At 49.0% G+C, this 22106-nt stretch overlaps 1 long non-coding RNA gene and 1 other non-coding gene across 4 annotated transcripts in view; one reads left to right on the top strand and one right to left on the bottom strand.

The window, feature by feature from the left end:
• Nucleotides 1–1458: 1458 nt before the first annotated feature.
• LOC118258969 (uncharacterized) overlaps nt 1459–22106 on the bottom strand; it is a 36082-nt gene continuing 15434 nt past the window's right edge. Inside the window, exons 2-5 of one of the 3 annotated variants that reach the window (XR_007709155.1) lie at nt 9910–10057; nt 7774–7997; nt 4003–4116; nt 1459–3064 (exon numbers count right to left, since the gene is read on the bottom strand). This is a non-coding gene — a transcript (uncharacterized LOC118258969). The remainder of the gene's footprint in view (nt 3065–4002; nt 4117–7773; nt 7998–9909; nt 10058–22106) is intronic. The other 2 variants (XR_007709154.1, XR_007709153.1) reach the window with 2 other exon arrangements.
• Nucleotides 16618–21766, top strand: LOC118258972 (uncharacterized). Its single transcript, XR_004781938.1, has 3 exons — nt 16618–16883; nt 20810–20974; nt 21669–21766. It is a non-coding gene; the product is annotated as an uncharacterized LOC118258972 (long non-coding RNA).

The following is a 22106-nucleotide window of genomic DNA, read 5'->3' as shown; positions in this document are numbered from 1 at the left end:
AGAAGGAGAGGGGAAGAGTTAGAGCCTACAGACATGTGGTGGGTCATGCAGGAGGGAAGTTGAAGGGGTAGGGTGGCCTGTGTGTCTGTATATGTGCAAGGGGGTTTATGTGAGCCAGGAGGTGTGGGGCTGTAGCTGTATCCTGGAGGTGGATGTGTGGGTGCAGGCATGTGTAAGAATGTTGGTGGAGCTGTGCAGGGCTGTGGGGGTGTACAGGGGTGTGCATAAACGTACACATATGCTGAACGGTGCTTGTGCTGAGGTCATGCAATGCAAAGGTTGTCTCGACCGTGCGGTGAACGTGACATGCAGTGTGTTCAGGTTTTCGGCCGTATGTCCCGGAGCCAGGGTCCAGCTGGTTGAGTTCAACTCAAACTCCTAGTTCCAGGCTGACGTTCTGGTTTTCAGCCTCCCTCGCAGAGCCAGAGATGCACTTTCGGCTGCGGAGCCATGTGCCACAAGAGGGCACAGCATCCCAAGGACTGCGAGGAAGCCCATCACGTCCCTGGGTGACGGGAGAGCAGGGGCACCGCTGGGTGGAGGGACAGTTAAGCAGAAGAAAACATGCTCCCACTGAGATCAGATAGCTGCAAACAGTCCCCCTAAACGGCTGCCTGGGCTGCCAGGCTTGGCACTAGTTGAGTGGTATTAGTCTTGTGTTGGGTAGTTGGGAGAGTGGTGCCAAAGCACTGGACCTGGTGCTCATGTCCTGTCAGCCACTCTTTCTTTGCTGCCTGTGTGATGCTAACCTTAACACCAATGCCCCTGCACTATCACGGCCATCCCCATGACAGAAAGCTCCCAGTGATTTTTTCCTATCAATCAGAGTATTATGGAGCTGTAACTCACCATTTCCCCCTGCCCCTCCTGACACAGCCATGGGGAAAACCCACTCCCAGGCACATGTAGCACCCAAACCGGTCCCTGAGCCTTTGCTTCTTTGCAACACGCAGCAGTCCCTCCTTCCCCCATGCCAGTTCTTGTGTGGCCCCAGGAACTCCCCAGGGGTGACGCGCACCCACACACCCAGAAGGTTCTGGGGGATGCAGCAGAACCCACCAGGCTGCTGCCTGCTGTGCCTGTGCAGGGTGTTCATCTCACAGACCCAGGGTGCTGTAAGAGACATGGCCAGGCACAGCCCACAGGGCCCACAGGGGACGTGACCAGGGTGGGACTTTCCTTGACCAGCCACGCTGGTCACACTGGCTAAGAAGCACCTTCTGCATGTCCCCAAGAGAACATGTCCCCAAGTATGGGGCAGCCACAGCACCATGGCCCGGTAGGGAGGTTCCTGTCCCACGTGGCACCCAGCCCCTGTGGAGCAGCTCCAGCTTGTGCTGAGAGATGTGGGTCTCGGCTCAGACAGATACAGACGGGGCAGCCCACCCCTGCTGGGGGAGCAGCAGTACTCCTCTGAGGGCCCGATGGGACGCATCACAAAGCAGAGGAAATGCTGTGTGGGGTTAGCACAGTGCAGCTTTATTTCCATGGTGCACAAGGAAGTTCTCCCCCATGGGCTCAAATCCCTTCGTACAAACCCTCTATCTGTCCCACACCATAACCCACCACAGCTTTTGCTAGCCAGATCTGTGACTAGCTGCAGCACCCCTACTCAAAAGGTATGGATCTCACAGAGGGGTGGAAGCACAGCCTTATTTTTCCCTCAGCTACTTACAGAGCCCTTCTGCTACCTCGGCGCAGGATGGCCAGGGCAGGGCCCACCATCCCCAGCACACCCCGACACCAGAAGGCTGCCCAGATCCTGCTGGAGCAGGGACTTCCTGGAGTGGGGTACTGCAAGGTACTGCCAGGCCTGGGCTGGCTGAAGGGCATCTCCCAAGTGTTGTGAGGGACTTTTGATCCCAGCAGGGCCACCCAGGAAGGTCTGCAAGTGGCTGCAGGATTGCGCCTTGCTCAGATCATTTTCACAATTCAGCAGGGACAGGTCACTACGGTGTAAAGCAGAGAGCAGGCTGCAGGGCTGGATGCCAAAAGGGGGCTGCACACAGGGTCTCCACCCGCCCCTTCCTTGTGAGGGGCACTTGGGGCTGCCACACAGAGAGGAACAAAGCCAGCACTTGGGTCAGGTGCCTACAAACCACCTCACAGACAAAGCTCAGCTACAGGGACACACGCACACACACACTGGACCATGGTCAGCACTCCCCAGAGGACACAGACGAGGGCAACGTGAGAGGCAGGAGGAGGTGGGCGGTTAAAGTTCTGGCCTGGCACCAGGCAGAGCCACCCAGACCAGGAGCTCTGTGGGCTGTGTCTGAGGGCAGGTCCCCCATGCCCCATCCCATCGGCTCCTGCCCCTCACTGCAGCATGCAACACTGCCGAGGGGCACGGCAGGCAGCAAGGACCATGGGGAGTCGTATCACCCCTCCAACACATCTCGCCAAGAGTGCTGCAGACTGCGAAGAGAACTGAAAAGTGCTTAGAAAAGAGAGAAACCCCTAGAAAACCCACCCCAGACAAGAGCCCGACCTCACCTCCCTGCTCGGAGCATCCCTGCTGGCCCGGGGCAACACCACAGAGGAAGGGGGGGCCGGGGCCGGGGCCAGCTGGGATGGGAGGCACGCAGAGCACCCAGGCTCGCCCCATCCCTGCCCTCTACACCAAGGCATAATCGAACTGGCCCCTCTCCAACCCCTCCTTGTGGTCAGTCCAGGAGGAGGCAGGCATGCGGCTGTAGGGGTCCAGCAGGATGCGGAAGCAGCGCACCATCAGCATCACCAAGAAGACCAGGAGGAAGATGACAAAGGCAAAGACGGTTTTTTGCTCAGCATCCATGCCCGCAGTGCTGGCCGGGTGCTCGACCAAGGAGGGGGACAGGAGTTCATAATCCATTGTCGATGCATCATTCATGGCAGAGGTGAGGCACTCTTGGCTGCAAGGAGTGCGTGGACAGGGGGCATTTAGGCTCAGGCAGCAAGCTCCAGCCTCCTGCTGTGCCCACACACCCCGAGCATCACCTGCACACAGGTCACTCCATAGCCACTGGCACTGCTAAGCTGAGCTGAGGAGCCTGGGATTCACTCTTGCACAGGTCAAGAGCTCCTGGAGGGAAAAGCAAAGATGGTGAGGGAAGAGGAATTGGCCACAGGCTTCAGCAATCCTGCTAAATAATTACAGACAGGAAAGGGCAGGGAAGAGCCCTCTGTTGCTAGAAATGCAGCTACCTGAAAGCTGATGCAGCCAGACAAGCAACAAGGTATTTGGCAGAAAAGCCTGGGGACAGTGGCATTCATGGCTAGGTGCTGAATTACGCATGTATTTTCAGCCAGGAAATGTGGGAAGATATTTTTTTAATTGAACAAATACCTCACATGCGAAACTTCTCTTAATTACTGTTATTTTAAATTCAACCATGGCTCCTAAACACCAGGAGTCATTTTTGCTTTAATTAAAGAATTTGAGGGGTTATTTTTTGCTTTTGGCAGCTGGAGAAAGTCAATAGGGGAGGAGGAAGGAATTGTATATAGGGAGGAGGCACTTTGTAGAAAATGCTAGTGAGGAATTCTCAGAAGGAAAGCTCCCTTACCACCTTTGAAGGCAGAAGTTCACAAGTGGATCCCTGGTTTTCTAGCAAGCTCAGGAAGCACTTCCACAGCAATGTCACTCTTCAGGGACACAAAGGAATAGGGTGGGTGGGCAGCTCAGGCCACTGGTATAGAGCTTGCCACTCTGGTCATAAACCCCCAGCAATCCTCTGAAGAGGCTGCTCAACTGCCAAGCCCAGTGCTGCAAGACCCTTTTGGACCAGTTGCCCTGAATTGTAGGAAAATGTAGGCTGAGAAGGACCTCAGCTGTCAAGTGACAGTAAGCTTCTGAGGGCTTTATCTAGCCTGGTCTTGAAAATCTCCAAAGGTGGGCACAAGTTTAGAGTTTGCCCCTCCTACTGAGGGACATGTGTCCAGCTGCTGTCCCCTGTACCAGTGACTGCCTTTGGTTTTGCACCAGGCCTAGAAGTGACCGAGTCCTGGGAGGGCACCTACCTCACTGCAGCTGCATGGGGGCACTAGCATCGCTATTGCAGCAGGAGCAGGAGCAGGCTGTGTCCAAACAGCCACGTCACTGCACAAGGATCTCCAGGGTCCAGCTTTCTTGGGCTAGTGACAAAGACAGCAAAAGAGGTTAAAAGGCCCCCAATCACTAGCAGTCATAGCAAAGCACCACGAGACACCTTTGAAGTTAGCAACTGCAAGTTCTCAGTGTCTCTTGTCAGAGCAGCATTAGCTCCGTTCACCCAGGAGAACATCTGCACTAACGTCCCCTTGCACCAACCATCCTGGAGCCTGAGTGCTCTTAGAAATTGCAGCAAAGAGCTCCCCTGGAAGACATCAGGAAACAGCCAAAAGCACCACCACCCTCCCATTCACACACGTTCCAGGCAGCAATACTGTCTCCATCTGGGAACAACAATCAGCAGGAAAGGAAAAGGCAGAGCCCAGTTCCAAGGCCAAGGCACCCAGTTACGGACCACAGCACATTTGGCATGGTTCTGACTCATCCTGAGAACCTGCTCACTTTCCTTTTTCTGCAGTTCCTAGAAAATCAAGAGGAACAGTGCTTGCAGGCTTTAAAAATAATTTCATATCACAAAAGCAAAATAAAATAAAATAAAATAAAATAAAGGGCATTAGCAGCGAGGTGAGAAAGCTGGAAGCGTTCTCTGTCCACTTTCTTGAGTCCCAGGACCTGGATGCTGTCAGCTTCCAGGCAGTGACCCAGTGCCCTACGGTCTGTACAGAGGTAAACTACTACTGTTCCACAGAATCACAGAATGGTCGAGGTTGGAAGGGACCTCTGCAGATCATCCAGTCCAACCCACCCTGCCAGGCAGGGTCACCAAATCGTATTGCACAGGATGGCATCCAGGCGGGTTTTGAAAATCTCCAGCGAAGTAGACTCCACAGCCTCCCTGGGAAACCTGTTCCAGTGCTGTCACCCTTCCAGTAAAGAAGTATTTGTGAAGTGGATGTCCATGCAGTAAAGTGCAGTAAAGTGGATGTCCATGCAGCCTTTTCCAGTTCAGTTTTGTACAGTGCAATGAAGAGCCCAGCAAAAATGTCTAAGTGGGAACAGCTGCTGTTCCACAGGAAACTTTCAGCAACGCTGTCCTAAAACTTCCAAACAAAGCACAGAGACTTTCTCGATACCTTCTGAAATTATTGCCACAATTGTCAGAATTCAGTCATGAAAACAGCTCAGGGACCAAAAAGATAAGAGACCAGACTCCATATTGCAGGCTCCTTCTCTCCCTGCTACAGCTTCTTCCAGAAAGTACACTGCATGGGGTCAGGGACTCCAATAACCCCAGAACAGAGTGCTCTTCCCAAGTGCTACCCTTGCTTGGTGCTGGGACAACTGGGGCTTCTGTAGTCTGGTCATTTGTGATTGCACACAGAATCTAACCCTGCACCAAGACCCCCTTAATGCTATGTCTTACTTAAACACCAGGCAGAGCTTCCCTGCTTTGTGGCTGCTAAGAGGCCACGGCTGGCCAAGCTCCTTCCACCAGCCACAGCTCTCCACCAGAGACTTTAGGGGAGATTTATGATTCTGATGGGCACATCTGGGTTAAGAAAATTCCCTTCGTGGTCCTTGGTACCAGATATGCTCAGAACAGTCCCTGCTTTAAGCAAATCAACTACAAATCATGTACCTGGAGGTACCCAACTGACTTGTAACTCACATCAATAGGGTAGGGAGGAATATGCATATTCAGGACAAAATAGAAGATTTTCTGCCAAATAGTAGGCCTGCATACAGGATAAATTATTTCTCTCCCATTTGGGGAGGAGAATTTTGAGCAGAGCCAAAAAAAATGCTGATAAGGTAGTTAAATGAAGGCAGCTGTTATTTAAGGAATATGTGATTGAGTTTTATTAAGATTCATGTTCCCTTAGTAACTAAAAAGAATACATGCGCAAGGAAATTTCTAAATAGGGACAGAACTCAGAAAGGAAGAGGACCATTGTCAACTATTTATTAACACTGTGGGGAGATTTTATGGGTATGAAACGCAAATTAAATGTTCATTTGGGAATGGCAAATATTTTAAAAGAATCATAGAATGGTTTGTGTTGGAAGGGACCTTAAAGATCATCTAATTCCAACCCACCTGACATGGGCAGGAACACCTTCCACTAAACCAGGTTGCTCAAAGCCTCATCCAACCTGACCTTAATCAGTTCCGGGGATGGAGCAACCACAACTTCTCCGTGCAACTTGTTAAAGAAGAGTAATGAAGAAGTACAGAGTAGTGTTTACAAATGCAGGATGCCATCTGGCGTGGAGGGCTTACTGTTCCCCCTGCAGACACCTCAAAACTGAGAGTCTGATCCCATGAGTGGGCAGTGGCTGGAGGTTATGGGATCTCAGCGTGCATCTCTGTGCAGCATTGGCATGACTCAGCCTGCTCACTGAGCAACACCAGACACTGCTAGCACCAGTGTTTTCCACCCTTCAAGTTCTTGCAGTTTTTTGACCAGGAGTCAAGACCAAGAGATAGGTACTGTACAGGAAAGCATAAAGAGTATCCAAAGCAGAATCAGAGCCCAAACAGCGAAAGCAGCTGGAGAAAGTCTTGTGTCAGCTGGACAGCAATTTCTGGATACTGACATTTCTGGTATTGCTTGCTTCCAATTTACAGTACTTTGCTCAAAAATCTGTTCCTCCTTTACACAGCTTACTCCCACCATCAAATCAAAGATGAAGCCAGGAGCCTTGACACAGCTGGGCTTAGCTCTGCATTAGTGCACAGACTGTATGCTCTGTGTTAGTGTTGCACAGGGGTCGGTGGGAGAGGAACCCATCTCTAGATCCAGGGCCAAGGCAGATCAACAGATCACTAATAAATTTGTCTTTGTAAATTTGGATGCTGGGAGCTTTTCAATACTGTAATTAACATAAAGAAACACCTAGGAATTAAAAGTGTGCACTTTTTCAGCAGGAATTAAAAAAGATCAATGTGATTTGCACAATAAAGCGGGATTGTACCAGAAAGGCTGATCTATTCAAAGAATGGAACTGGAAGATAGATACTATTATGAGCCACAGTGAAGCAGGGTTTAATTGCACTATGTCATGGATGCAGTCCAACAACTAGAGAGTGACTTGGTTTACACACTCTTAAATATACACAACTTACTTAGTACTGTCTTATAACCAAAAATAGACATTTACAATTATATAACAATGACAAATGAGACTAATGTATTAAATAGAGAAGGTGGAACTAGTTTTGAAGGAGGAGTTATGAGGGGCTAAAATATTTAAATTCAAACGAAGAAAACAGAGTAAAATGTCTGACAAAGAACTGGAGCAAATTCATTAGGATAGTACTAAAATAAACCTGATTTGAAAAGCACAAACCCACCATCACTGCCCATATAAACCTATTTGAGAAAACCTGGAGAAAAATCCAAAAGATAGATGCATCCAGGGCTCTAGGAATGTCTCAGAAAGACAATTTGCTACGCAAAATGAGCAGGGCAGTGCAGCATACACCATGCCATGCTTCAGGACCCTGCCTGAGAGCACTCTGCTGCTCTGTGGGAGCCATGGGTTTCATGGGACCCTGCTCCACCTTCCCCTTTGCTCATCGTGTTGCAGCACATGGTACACACGAGCCTGTTGCAAACATTCAGCAAATGCAATCATCAGGGAGACAGGAAAGCAAGCACCCTTGCAGACAAACAAGTTTCTGCCTCAGCAAGAGGTTTCCAGGACCTAAGATCTCTAGGGAGAGGAAAAGGCTATACTTGCAGGTGTCGCAGACGTGTGGCTGTCCCTCAGTCGTCCCACTTCTGTGCTCCCAAGCCCACAGCCTGAGGCTGGTCTGCTGAGCCCCACTGGGACAGAGGCAGCTGGGCACGCTTCTGGGAGGTGCAGGATTGTGCCTGGCGCTGTTATACGGAGATCACGACACAGCTGAGGTCTTTGCTGGGCTTACATTGCCTTTTTCAGTAAATGTTGCTGCTGATTCCTGGCAGCAAATAACGAACAAGTCCCACTGGGTTACTGCACAGCTGCCAGCGTAAACACAACCACTGTCATACCGGGGCCTGCATGTCCTGAGACAACTGGAGATTCATATGCTCAGAAGAGGAGGTAAGGAAAGATACCATCTCTGTTAACATCTTCCCAAACACTTTATTTTAACCAACTGGCATTTTGCAATGTTCACCTTTCCTTTCACAGGACCTGCTTGTATCCTAGCCTAGTTCAGCCCCTTAGGGAGAAAGCTTGGAGGCTCTGTTTTCGGGAACAAGTAACCTGTCCTGGGTGGAATCCACCCTGTGGCGCTAATGATCCCAGCTTTGAGACAAGGGGTACAGGTCTCTGCTCTAGTAGAGCTGCTGGTCATGAATGCCTCTCTAGGAGTGTCTGTGCCTCCCACATAAAAGCAGACCACGGAGATGGGTGGAAGCAGCTTGTTCTCCGTCATGAGGGCCTCCTTCATGAGCCCTCTAAGCTCTCCTCCATTACCTGGCCCAGTTCCCAGGTCCCTTGTAGGTCCAAGGAAGACCCCAAGTCTCAGCAGGGTCCCCCAGCTGCACTGATGTATCCAGATGTTCCCTCACGCTCTAAAGCCCATTGTCAACATCTTCCTTCAATATTTTCCACAAGGAATGGCACTCCTGTCCCATAGCTAGACAGGCTGGGACTGCTGAGGCCTTCCCTCCTCTGCCATGCCTGGTGTGCAGGGAGACAGCAGGGCAGGGGCTAGGGAAGACCACTGTTCCCCAAACACAGGGAGCCAGGCAGAAGGGGCTATATCCACAACCCTCTCACTCTGGGGTGCAGGAGGACACCAGGCATGCCCCTTCTCCCTGCATATGGCCATTCCTTTGGTAGTAGGGATGGCCCGGGACTCCAGCCCAGCCCAGCTCTTCTGCATGTCTATGCCCCAAACCCTGATGGAAGAACTTGACAAAGCTTGTGCTAAACCAGCCCGTGTCTAATTGGAAAAACACTAGTGTTTCTCTGATCCCATGCAGCCACTGTAGAGGGGCCTTCCCAGCAAGGCAGCTCTGCTGCCAGGATTGCAGCTGAGCCCAGCTGTAGAGGAAGATGAGTAGCACCCAGGACATGGAGGGCAGAACTAAGCTGATCAGGCCAGGGTAGAAGCATGAGATGTTGGGTGTGAGACACCACTGCCCCACGAGGGAGCGGGGGCAGTGCTTGGGCTCTGGGGTCCATGGCTGTGTCACCATTACATGCCCTGGCCTTTTGATGGCTGTCCCTCGTGCTGGTATCTGAGCTATGCCCAGTTAGCCCACAGGCACAGCACCGGGCACAGTGTCCCTCACCTAGCTATAAACTTTCTCCAGCCTGTTTTCCACCTAAGAGATGGTCTGTCCTAATCTCTCAGGCCAGCTGAGCCTTTGACATGATAAAGGGCCACCCTTCAGCTGAGGGTGAGGTTTAATCCATCCTCAGCTAAGGAGAAATGCTTGTTCCTCAGTCCCAGACTTTGTAATCCCTGGTTCCTGGGGAGGGGGGGCATGGGAAGCAAGGCTCTGCAGAACACCCTGCAGGGTGTGCTTCCTGTCTGCAGTTGTATTAGCACACACAGAAACCTCACCACTGCCAAATTAAGCCACCTGGGAATGAAGATAGCTACCCAGGAAAGTTGGCTCCCACCCACCCCAACCCCAAAGTCCAGCATCCTTCTCTCTCCGTCCAGACTTGACAACTGCCACCAGAATATATACTGGGCCCCAGCACCAGATCCACATCCTGAGCCCACCACCAGTGAGGGGTGGGTGGTCCCTGACAATGCAGAGGGAATGTGTCATTCTCCCCCACCCCCCTTGCATATATCCCTGGATCTGCAAGCCCCCCGTCCTACCCATAGCATGACCACCTGAGAGGGGTTGGGGCATGGACAGTACCTGGCTGGCATGGGTCGGGGGGCCCTGCCGCTCAGCCACAGCTACTCCCAGCTTCAGCACTTGCCATCTCGAGGGAAGGAGCAGCCTCCCGTCTCCTGGAGAGCACACAGAGAAGGCAGCTGCGCTTCACTCACGCTGCAGCGGGTTCCTATGGCGATGCAGAATCAATTATAATAAAAGGTGGAGCACAGCAATTGGAGCTGAGAGAAGTTTCAGGAGCTGCCTGCCTGGGAAAGCCAGGCTGTGGAAGTAGGGCTGTGTTAGAGCAGGGCTGGAGGCTAGGCCTGTCCAACCCTGGAGTACAGCTCCTGAATCCCAGTGCTCCCCTGCATGCTCCCAGTTCTCCCAGTGCAGCACACAGGAATGTGCCAGGCACTCCTGCTGGTCCTGCCTGCATGTCTCAGAAGGCTGTCCAAGGCTTTGGGAGCAACATGTATGATCCAGCTGCGAATCTGCCTAGCACAGGCCTGCGCACTCCCACCCTTCCCACCATCCCCATCAGACACAGAGGGAGCAGATCCCACTCTGATAAGGCTCTGTGTAGCAGCAGGATGGGCAGCCCTTGCTCTCCCACACAAGTTTCCTTCTGCATAGCTATCCAAAAGCTGTTCCAGTCCCAGGGGCAATATGCCTATGCTACCACCTCTTCTAACGCATCCAAGACCCCTGTCTGTCCACACTGCCTGTGTCTGTGCCAGCCCCACAGCCCCACTCCTGACACACTGAGATGTACTGGGGGAAGCAGAGCATTCCTGCTCGGCAGGCACACCACTGCCGTTCATGCAGTGAAGTGACCTGACTGCCTGCAGCACCAGGATGTAAGATGTAAGCATGTCAGAGGTGCAGTGTAAGAGGTACTGGGTACACAGCTGACCATGAAGATGCTCAAGGGGTGAAGGAACTGGGACTGCAAAATCTCACTACAGCCCTGTGTACACTTTCCCACCCCAGACTCAAGGAGTGATCCAGCTTCAGTGCCAAGCCTGGTAGCAATTTGGGATGCAAGGGGCTGCCAGGCTTGTACAGTGTCACACCCAGCTCACATGGAAACAGGACCAGGTTTGGGAGATCTCCAAGAACCTGGCTACGTGCTTGGCCCTTAACCAGAAATTTGAACCAGAATTTGAACCTTGAACCAGAGCCTGGCAGTGCTGCACAAGCTCCTCAAGGTTGAGTGTGTGTCACCAACTCTGCCTGTCGCTGCCTCCCACCTGCATGCCCTCCCCACCTCTGTGTGCCAGATCTGTACAAGCAAACAAAGGCAGCATTTTCTGTTCTGGAGAAAGGAGACAGGAGACTTGGAGCCAGTGCTAATGGGATGGAATCTGGAGGAAGAACTAGCACCAGATGGGATGGGAGAGGTGAGTCAGAGGGACAGGGTTGGTCGACAAGATCAGGACAGACTGACTGTAGCAGAGATCACAGGGTCATGATCCACACCCAGTTTCGAGGGACAACCACAAACAAAGGCTCTGTTTCTTTGTCCTGAGTCCTGAGCTAAAAGATGCTGGAATACCAGGGTCCAGGTCCCTGGCAGGTCAGCAAGTGAAGAATGCCCAGCAAATAAATATACAAGCTCACACCACCAATACCCGTAAGATCTTGGCATAGCCTGGCTGTCTGAGCAAACCCCAGTATGGATTAGATGACAAAGTTGCATATAGCTGCTGAGAGGTGATGCAATTCCTCTCCACGTTGCTTCCTTTTCACAATTTCAGCTATTTCCCCAGTGCAAAATAATCATCCTGCAAAAATTAATCACCAGACCATAAAAGCAAGCTCCTCGAAGTGTAACAGTACCAGGGGAACATAATAGTGATCCCCAGCCCCTTCAGTGCAGTGCAGCATACCTCCTTCCTACAGTAAGGTAATTCATTGCAAATATCTGGGAATAACCACATAATTTCCTTTTTGATTCATCTTAGGTGCTAATTGAAATATATATATATTTTTTAATTTATTTATTTTTTCTGAAAGGTGTCTACAGACAGCATTCTCACACTTAATCGGTACAGAGAGATCTCACTGCCTGGCGCAAAGGGGAGATAGGCCACATAGGTGACCTCCCTGCAAAATTAATATTAATATTTTTATGTTAGTAATCTGTCCTCTGTCAGGACTGTGTGTGTGTGAATGGACAGTTCATAAACGCCTTCACATCCACTCATGGAATAGTCACGGGAGCCTTTTATGCTCTGTGGTTGCACTGGATGTGGGACTGTGTGCCCTGCAAGTCACAGGATATACTTGCAAAGATGGTCCTAAAAATCCCCTTGGGTAGCCACTGGCTCTCCACTATGCGGTCCATCCAGCCCAACCTGACTCAGCCCGGTATATCCCAGTCCATTCCAGCCCAACCTAGCCCAATCTGGTCCAGTTTGGTCCAGTCAAACCCTTTCCAACCCTCCTTCTGACACCACAGCCATGATTTTCGTGTCTCGTATACCGTGATTAGCCAAGTAGCCTTCACACATCCTCACCCAAGGAGTGAACATCACAGCCTCTGGCCAGAATGAAGCCTGTGAGCCAGTCGTACACCAGTACAGTGTCCAAACTTGCAAAAGCAGCTGGTCCATGAGATGATGACACAAATTTTCACCATTTCCAGCTATTGTTTGTTTTTCAGACCCAGATTTGTGTGGGCTTTCCTGTGGCTCATTTGCCCACTGCCTCATCCCTCATTATTGTCCCTCATTATTCTCTTTCCTTTTTCTCTTTTCTTTTCCAAGTCACCCCTTGCCCCAGGCTGTGGGTCTGTGAAGAGAAATGAAAGCAAACCAACCCCTCTCCAGGTGCCCCGACAGTCTGTGTGCTTTCTGTGAGGAAGCCTACTAGAATTTCTAATCCTGATCTGTGGAGGAGACTCCTCAGTGCCTCTCCCAGCCCTTCTCCTCTCAGAAGCCAGCTAATTGCTATGCACAGAGCTGCTGTGGAGAGCCAGGACACAGCCAGCAGCACTGCACCTTCCCGGGAAGGACCATCCACTGCCCCAGGGCCTCTGGGGAGCTGAGATTTTCTCATGCCCCCTCCTCTGCCTCAAGCTATGACAGACACTCTGCACTCTAGTGGAGGCTGTGGCTGCATTTCAATGAGTTCCTGATGATATCTCCTTTAAACTGATAAGGATTGTTTGTGCAAACACAATTACACCAGCTGAGGGCTCTCCACGTTGTTAAGGGTCAGGCAGGATTTCCCTTGCTGGGCCTGTCTCCAGCAGAGCAGGCTGCACCTGGGACACCAAGAGGTCCGTTTGCACTGAGCAAGATCTAACAGGACCAGTGTGCACCAGTTCCGGCCCACAACCTCACAAAACCACAGGGGATAGAGTATCTGTGAGCAGCAGCAGAGCCCTGGTACAGTGAAGACCCTCACTGTCACAAGCCGGTTAGCTCTGGAGTCTTCCTAAAAGAGCATAAAACCACACCAGGCATGGGGGTCACTCCTTTCTGCAACAGTGGAAGCAAATTTTACTGTTCTGCCTGGTGGCATCTTGCAGAGAACCCACAGGACTCTGCTGGCCCAGAAGAGGCTTCCTGATCAGATGTGCTAGCACATCCGAGTGTTGGGATCAGTGTGGGGAGAGCAGGTCTCTCTTCTTCAGGCAGGATAAGCACAGAATGGCTTTAGTGGCAGAAAACGCGCTGGTTCCCCAAGACAAATGATCTGGGCAAGTCACCCATGCATCCCTTTATAGTCAAGGGAAAATAGAGGGTGACCAGAAGGAATACATCACTGCACCCAGCATGGTAAACTCTTTCAGGTAGAAAATTCGAGCCTTAGACATGACTGCTTCTCCCTAAGGAAAGAGGACCCTACAGTGACATGGATGCAGGTTGTTTATGCCTCACACATCTACTGGTGGGTAGATGAATTGCACCTGCAATGCTTACTGTTTGACTTGGTTCAAGGGCTCCCGTAACCCTGCCAACTGAGTATTTAACTAACAGAGATGAGATGCAAGGCAGCAGTGAACCTGAGCAGGCACAGGTCTGTGCAGCATAGCACATATTCCTTGGCTGCAGGATAAACTTAAAGGGGTTAAAGGTAACGGAGGTGTCTGCAAGCAGCTCCCACTTGGCACTATCATGCATGTCCTTGTCTTTATATTAAAGCAAAGCAGCATGTTCTCATGCAAACATCCTTTTGCTTAGTAGGAGAAATGATTAATAGAATTATTTTCTTCTAAGAAAATCCTGCGAGAGTTCTAAAAAACAAACCTCTTCCCGGATGGGATTTGCACCATGCCATGCACCCACTAGAAGTAAGTCCAGTGCTATACAACTCAGGGTTCCCTGCATCTGGAAGGACATCAGGTTATGTATACTATGTTCTTCTTCCTTCAAGCATTAGCTCCAATAAATGTTATTTTAATCAATACCTCATGGAGTCTGAGTGCCCTTTTTATTGGAGCATAATGAACGCTAGCCCTGGTGCATTACAATGACCTAAACTAACAGCTCTTTCTCTTTGCGTTTAGTGCCTTTGGTGCCAGAGGATGTGGAAAAAGCTCTATGAAGAGAAGAGCAACACCGGAGCATTCAGAGCCCACATAAGGACCACGGCCCATCATGCTCTGAGGGGCGCAGGGTTCCCCTGGGCCCTGCTGCCCTGGGCAGTGTTTTCTCTCCAGCTGCACTCACAAACAGCCCATGCTGGGGTCTGCACGTCTCCCACAGCCCACGGGACAGCTGAGTCCATCGGTGTATGCACCTGACCAGCCTGTGCACATGTAGCATCCACAGAACATGACTAGGGCTTTGGGAGCACAGAGGCCTTTTTGCTCCTAGTGTTACTTGCTATCCTGCACTGCCCTTGGCCCTTCCCAGCACTGCACGCTCTTCCTTTGTCCCTGAGCAGGCAAAGAAGGGTCACGTCTGCACCAGAAGCCAAATTTCAGCTGATCTAACACTTTTGACTTTAAATTCCCCTATTTAAATCTCTGTTAACAAGAACATGCCCAAAGCAATCAGCATGTGGGGAACTTCCCACACTGCCCTCACTTCTTGGAAGCGTTTCAGAGTTGTTTCTGCCAAAGATTTTGCCTTTTATGACAGAAGAGATGGATAAGCCTCAGGGAAGTTTGGGACAAAAGTTCTCTGAGAAATGTGGAAGACTCTGGCATTCGGAAATATTGATCCTGACTGTACTTCAGAGCACTGATTTAATACTGCACTGCAGCCTGCACAGTCACTGCCCAGTAAAGCACCAGAAAGGGTGGTTCAGGCTTTAGATTATGCTAACCTAATTGCACTGTGGAGACAGCAAGGGAGTTTGTTTTGCCTGGACCTAAAGGACTTTGTAATTAAATGAGGCTCAGTCTTTGCATTATCTCACCACTCGGCCAAGCACTTTTGAAAGAAAAAAGCAGAGTGTTTCTCTAATCAAAAATCTATTTACCTATGAAATGAAATAAATCTCAGAATAGCATCTAAGCACTGTGGTTTGTTTTTTTTTTTTTTTTCTTTTTTTTTTTTTTGTGCTGATGAAGTGATATTGTAACATACTGCAGTGGATAAAACCCTGTGGCATGGAATGAACATTTTTGTCTTTGACGACTGGGAATGCACATTTGAATCCTTTAGTTCAAAGCAAAAATAGTTGCCCATGGCTGTGAAAATCCTTCTGTTTTCAATGATTAAAGATTTTAATTTAACTGCCAATGGCAATTAACTTAATGAAAATTAACTTCTGACCTTCTGCGAGCCCGGATTGCTGCAAGTGTTGCTGCTGATTCAGAAAAGCTGAAAAACTCAGGGAAGTTTCTTGTCTCCCAGCAGTCTGAAGACAGCATGCTGAGCTGTTGTTGTCAAGGAATAAGGCAGGAAGGACCAAGCCAGTTCAAATGCACCTTTCTTAATCCCCTGACACTGGGAGGGCTCATGTCATGCCCCCATCCTCTTTCCTGGAAAATACTCAATGCTGACCCGAGCCTTCCCGCTGAGGGTTGAGGGCATATTTCTGAATATGCTTGGGTGACAGTGGGAGAAGAGTGTGTCCTTTCCACAGCTAATCCAGAGCATTTGGGAGTGGCTGACTCCTCTATAATGGCAGCTAATCAAGCAGAGAATTGCACCTCATTACACTTTTCTCTGAGCCAAGTTCAGCTTTGCAGAGCTATTATGGAGATCATGAAGGATGCTTTATAGTTGACCTGTTCTTTCATATCTGCAAGTGTTGTCAATTCTCCCTGCAGAGCCTTCTGGCCCCAGAAGCTACCAGGAGCTCCTGTAACCATTACAGAGAGGCAAGGAGAAGGAACTATGGTCTTCCAGGCACTCCTGCACCCACAGTTTATGACAAATCCTCTCCGAGTCCTGAGCAGGCCAAGGACTGTAACAGTCACAGTCAGCTTCAGCGAGAGCCAACTTGTGCCAAGGAAGGAAGGGATGCAGGGATATCATTCCTGGGGGGGGCGAACAGGCAAGTGCAGAGCAAAGCAGAGGTGGCGAGATCAGCTGCCCGGATCCACAGGTCCCTGCGTTCCCTGTCTGTTTGCATTGGACAAGACAGAAGCTTCGCAGAGGTCAAAGTGATGATTCACAATGAGACAGCCAGAGACACTGCCATCCAGACCAGAATTAACAGCCAGCCTTGGCTGCAGGATAAACTGGGACAGCTCGGTGTGACAGAGGAGCATGCATGCAGCTGTTGATTATTACACGTGGCCTTGCCTTTATCTAACAGTGCAGCAAGAACTTGCCATGTAAACATCGTTTATGAATAGACCTTTTTTTTTCTTTGTAAGACAACATATAATAACACGAATGATCAAAAAGGAGGAACCTCTCTCTGTTACCGGGACAACTATTATTAGGTCCAGTCACTGTTCTGTAACCTTGTACTGTAAGAGTGGAGAGCTAGCACTATCTATAGTGTAGAATATCCCAGAATATAAGGAACTTGGATGTGGTGATCAACATGCCAAGGGGAATTGTGTCAAGCTGGCAAAAGAAGAGGAACAATAATGTCTGAAGGTAAACTTTGCTGATTATAATGTCATTGTAACACTGAAAAACATACCCACAGGTCAGGACGACCCTGGCCCAGGTGAATACCCTTTCCCTGAGCACATGTAGATTTTCTAGATAAGATTGTGCAACTATATGTAAATCACTAACCAGTTAGAACTTAGTGGGATGTACTAACTGTGGAGAACAGTATAAAAATCCACAGGGAAAGTCCAGAGTTGGGCCAACTTTGTGGAAAGCCCCCTTGTACCTAGACTTGTGCAATTCTGAAATAACCAATATCTCAACCTAGTGTGTGCATTCAGCTTCTTGCACACTGGGTAATGAATCCAAATGTTTTGTTGGACAACATCTCCACGGACAGGATCAGCACAGCACTGTGGGAAAATCTATCATCAATGCTGCATGAAAATGGGGTGCTCAGCATCTGAAAGGTTTATTTGTGATCCACATTACCATATTACTCTTTTTATTTCTATCCTCTTTAAACAGTTACTTTTTTTCTAAGGAGTACCTTAGTGTGCAACAGCTAGACAAGGTAGAGTAAAGAAAGAGCCTGGAAGGGAACAAATAAGTCTCTGGCTTGAAGTGTTGGTGGAGATGGAGTTAGAATGAACAAGATGGAGAGATCTGGAGGCGGCAAGAAGTCCAGGGAATGTGACAGACACATGGTCAGGTAGCAGAGCAAACAAACTGGAGCGGGTAAATGCATTTCAAAAATTTAGACAAATGCGGGCTAAATAAAATGTAATCATCACTGTGGGTGGTGGTTTGTTGTTTTTTTTTTTCCAGATTTGGTTCTAAAAGACAGAGGTTTGGAGGTTTGGTTTGTTTGTTTTTGCAACAAGAAGGAAATACAAGTTTCTTCCAATTTCATTTAAGCCAAAATCTTCCCTCCAAAAAAATGTAGCCTGCAGCAGACTCAGAAGATCTTGTAAACAGGTAGAACTGGACACAGCGACAAAAAATATGCAATTTTACAACAGAAGCCACTAGACAACTCTGACTCTACAAGAGACAGAAAAATCAGGGAAGCCCTGGTCTTTTTACTCTGGATCTAGAGCACGACTGCTGAGGAAGGCAGGCATGTAGGAGCCCTGCTTTTGTATGTGCCATGTCATATGATGCCTGGATAGGATAAAATCCTTGAAATAGCAGCTCTGTTCCTGCTCCTCCTGTGGTGGGAGGTTGTTTTCTTCCTCCTTCCCCTCATCCGATGGTGAGGAGCCTTCTCATCTGTAGCTCAGTTTTGTCACAACCAGTTTCATACAGAAATGCTCAGACCTGCTGGTCAGCAGGAACCTTTCCTTCTTGTATGGCACAGGCTGAGACCCCCCCCAAGCAGCCAGGATGGGGACTCAGGACTGCTTCAACCTCCCCCGCAGAACACAGACATAACAGAGACCCTCAGCAGTTATTCAATTTCCCCAGAAGAGAGGCAAAGCTAAGGGACTGCCTTAGTACAATAGGGTACTGCCTTAGTACAATACCCTAAGATATTGTACTGGGGTTTTGCTGTCAGCCCTGAATTGTGCTAGGACCTTATTTTCCATGGTAGATCCCCACTACGGACATTGCTGAATGGCCTCGTAGACGTGGAGCAGCTCTGCTCCCCCCCAACAAGACCCTGGAAGTGGCACAGGCACCTGCAGCTGCCACAGTTAGGAGGAAAAAATAGCCCCAAAGCATCACGTCCGGGTATATGATGCATCTAGGAAAATATGGTGTGATGGCCTTGGGAGGCAGATCTTGAGAGTGCCTTCTCTTGGCTTGGCTTTGGGTTTTTTCATGATTTTTCAGTTGTTCTGTTTTTTGTTTTTTTGTTTGGGGGTTGGGATGGAATACATCAGCAAGATGGGCCCTTTTCTCCCCTAGGCCACAGGATGCTATATATCCAAAAGTTATTTACTGTGAACATCACCACCAGGCCCCCGGGACTTGATGCCCACCAGGACCATCACACCAGGAGCTGTCTGTGGCCAGCAGTCACAATTCTGCCAGAAAAACACCCAGGCAGTGATATGAATGCACAGGGCTTGGCCTGACCACTAAATCGGGGTGCTGAGCTCTGACATTTGGCAACAAGCTCACCTGTCCTTAAATACTCTCACAAAGCATCTCCCAACGTCGGCCCATGCAAGCAGGCAAGCCCAAGGAGATGGTGCTGACATGAAGGGCCTGGTCACCACTGTGCTATGGGGCAGATAGGGAGCATGCCTGCATCATCCTAATTAGTGTGAATCATTAAATAAAAAGTCCCCTTCCTGACTTCAGCATGTGTTACTGAAATAGCTGTATCAAAGCTGCCTTGTCAGGGGACGAGAAGTGTCTGCTGGGACCATGCAGCCGTGGAATTATCCCTTGCCTTTGACAAGATCAATTAAATACTTCTAAGTCTTTTGCAGTAATGAATTAACTTCTCTTCTTTCCTCCCTGTCAAGCTGGAGTGTAGCTGCTGAGTAAGTAGACATATCTGGTCATGCACACAGTGCCCAGCTTGTGACCCCCATGGCCAGGCTCTGAACCAGCTGAAGGCAGATTTATGCTCCCTGGAGATCTCTGCTGGGGTCTCTCAGCTTGCTGCCTAGCCAGCTGAGTCTCAAACTGTAGGTCTGCAGCCGTGGTCCAGACATGAAGGACTGTGAGCACTTTCTGACAGAGCTCCAGGGTCTCTCTTTCCCTTGTTGTCATAGCCCTGGATAAAAACATGCCCTCCACCACCACCCTGAACAGGCGTCTTCAAGCTGCAGAAGATTTCACGTCTTTTAGCCCAACTGACTTATGCAGTTGGGGCTGGCATCCCCATTTCTATTTAAACACCAGATCAAAGCCAGCACCAATCAGTGAAGCACACCCAAATTCATAGAATCACAGAATCATTCAGGTGGGAAGAACTCTAAATTCATCTAGTCCAGCTTTTAATCTAGCAGCAACAAGTCCACCACTAAACCATGCTACTAAATTCTGCATCTACACGATTCTTGAAGACCTCCAGCTGGCTATCAACCAATATCGCAAGGTCATTTTCCACCAGGCAGCTTTCCAGCCACTTTTTCCCCAGCCTGTAGCGTTGCATGGGCTTGTTGTGCTCCAAGTGCAGGACCCAGCACTTGGCCTTGTTGAACCTCATACATTTGGCCTTGGCCCATCAATCCAGGCTATCCAGATCCCTCTGTAGAGCCTTCCTGCCCTCAAGGAGATCAACGCTCCCACCCAACTTGGTGTTGTCTGCAAACTTACTGTAGGCTGCATTCAATCCCTTCATCCAGATCATTGATAAAGATATGAAAGAGAACTGGCCCCAGCACTGAGCCCTGGGGGACACCACTTGTGACCAGCCTCTGACCGGATTTAACTCCACTCACCCCAATTCTTCGGGCCCAACCATCTTAATATGGTCAAAGCTGTAGGCATGAAGAAAAAGCTAAGTAATGTGTAAGATGCAGATAACCTTTGCTTATTCTCAGGTTGGAGTGATACTGAGCTGATTATTACTGTCTAAGCCCTTCCATTTGCCCTTTCCTTCTTTCATTCCCAAATAACAGACTCTAGAGACATCTCAGCTCCTTCCCGTCAAAGCCAGAATCTGAATTAATTATGTGCTAAGAAAATAAAGATAGCTCAACAGACTTTAAATCAAGGAGAACAGTGTGTTAAAGAGTTTGAACAAATCACATTACTTTGTGTGCAGTTTTAGGGCTGGCAGAAATAAATCTCCCATCAATTTATTGATGGTGACAAATTCTTTCAGAAAGAGCACACTCAGGGAATGTTTCTCTTCATCACTAGGCTGTCTGTGTGAAATATCTAGGGCCAGATTAATGTGTCCCATTTGAGGTGTCAATACAATTTGTGTCCCTGAGCCTCCACATCACCTGGGCTGAAAAATATGAAAATTACTTGAAACTATCTGTTGTTTTTTCCCTCTGCAGCTGTCTCAGCACCCCTGTCTGCCTGCTCTGCTGACCCTGCTCTGTACATTAGCTGCGTTGACATCAGCTGAGAGGTTACAGCACAGCTTTTCCAACCACAGTGCTACAACCCAGCAGACTTCATCGCTTGGCTCTAGCCTGGTGCTGCTCCAGGGCAGAGTTAAGGTACTCAGATTGAACGGCTGTCTCTTTACAGTTTGCTCTGCCTTAACTGTGAGCAAAGCTTAGTGTGAGATCACTGCCATCTCCCTTCTTAAATCCCTGATTCATACTCTATTCACACATACAGGAAGAGTCTTCTCATCATAGCCCAGATTTGTCTAGGAATCTATCCCAGGAGAGGGATATTTAGACACCAGAGGGACTGCACCTGCCTCCCAGAGGTGCAGGCATCATTACAACAATGGACTCCAGAAACTACAGAGAGCACCCAAGTTTCTCTATGCATTCTGTCTGCTTTTCCCAGAAAATTAGCAGTACTTATAGGAGCAGAGGATTGGTAAACCAGGCCACATACCACAGGTATACTGAGGAGGGAGAAGCTCAGGTTGTCTGCTGAGACTTTTTTTCTGTCCAGCTACACTGCCCAGACACAACAGCTCAGTGACCCACAGTTCCGAGTGTTTGGACTTCTTGGAAAGCTATTGGACAAAGGGAAGGGAAGCTGGTGTCTGATTTTGCTACAGATTACCTAGAAATCATGGGAGAGGCAAACCTCACTGGCAGGTTGACCAGCTGTGTCACAGCAGGCACAGATGTCCTAGTCAGGAATCTTTAGTTGGTATTGCTAACGATAATGTTGAGCCAGAATACATGATTACAGGCCACTAATTATTCTCCTTTTCTTTCTGGAGAACAGCAAATGTATTTACTGGACTGAAGAAAGAAAAATAGAGACACAAGAAACTACAGGCTCTGTATAAGCCCAGCTGCAACAGCACTCAAGGCTTCTAAATTATAATGCAAACAAAATAAATAAATAAATAAATAAATAAATGGGAAATGAGATAAAATGCTGAAGCATTATCAGAGTATGACTATGCCAGGCAAACATACAGTTCTCTTCAACAAAATCACTGTTTAGAGAAAGAAATTCAAATTAATATCAATCTAACAAGATTTTAGCGAAGCACTTGGTATGTTGGGAAATCTGTAATCCATAAGGAAAGGAGGTCTGAAGGACTAGGATAACGAAATGTACATGAAGATAACAGTGCCATGGGCAGGGCTATATATTTAAGCCATAATACCAAGAATTCCTGCTGGAAGCTGAGAGCTTAACAGGTAGAAATGATAC

The sequence above is a fragment of the Cygnus atratus genome, chromosome 26 (assembly GCF_013377495.2).
Source record: "Cygnus atratus isolate AKBS03 ecotype Queensland, Australia chromosome 26, CAtr_DNAZoo_HiC_assembly, whole genome shotgun sequence".
Taxonomy (NCBI): Eukaryota; Metazoa; Chordata; class Aves; order Anseriformes; family Anatidae; genus Cygnus; species Cygnus atratus.
This window is presented reverse-complemented; position numbering and strand designations above follow the sequence as displayed.